The sequence below is a fragment of the Gavialis gangeticus genome, unplaced genomic scaffold (assembly GCF_001723915.1).
Source record: "Gavialis gangeticus isolate Ggan-Ray unplaced genomic scaffold, GavGan_comp1, whole genome shotgun sequence".
Taxonomy (NCBI): Eukaryota; Metazoa; Chordata; order Crocodylia; family Gavialidae; genus Gavialis; species Gavialis gangeticus.
The window spans coordinates 225078921-225079256 of record NW_017729032.1 but is presented as its reverse complement, the minus strand read 5'-3'; positions in this window follow the sequence as shown (position 1 = coordinate 225079256).

Here is a 336-nt window from a genome sequence, read left to right as displayed (position 1 = left end):
CCTCCTTTGATTTGTGTTGGGATTACCTCCCTTTGGGCTTGGAGGATCGTTTCCTTAAGGAGCATGTGGTGAGCCAGTAGGGGGGCACTTCTGCATTGAACCACCCACCTCACTGCACCTGACCACCTTCCAGGCTCTAAGTGCCTCCCTAGGGGTGCCTCACGTCCGACTGACACCCTTCCTGGAGCACACTCGCTAGCCTAGGGGTAATGTAAGCTGTCACCACCCTGAGAAGGGACTGTCTCGGCCCTGTGTCCTTGGGGAAACAGAGGCCTAATAGTTCTATGGGTACTTGACTCAGTACAGGCACTTGGGGCACTTCCCCAAGTCGGGGGC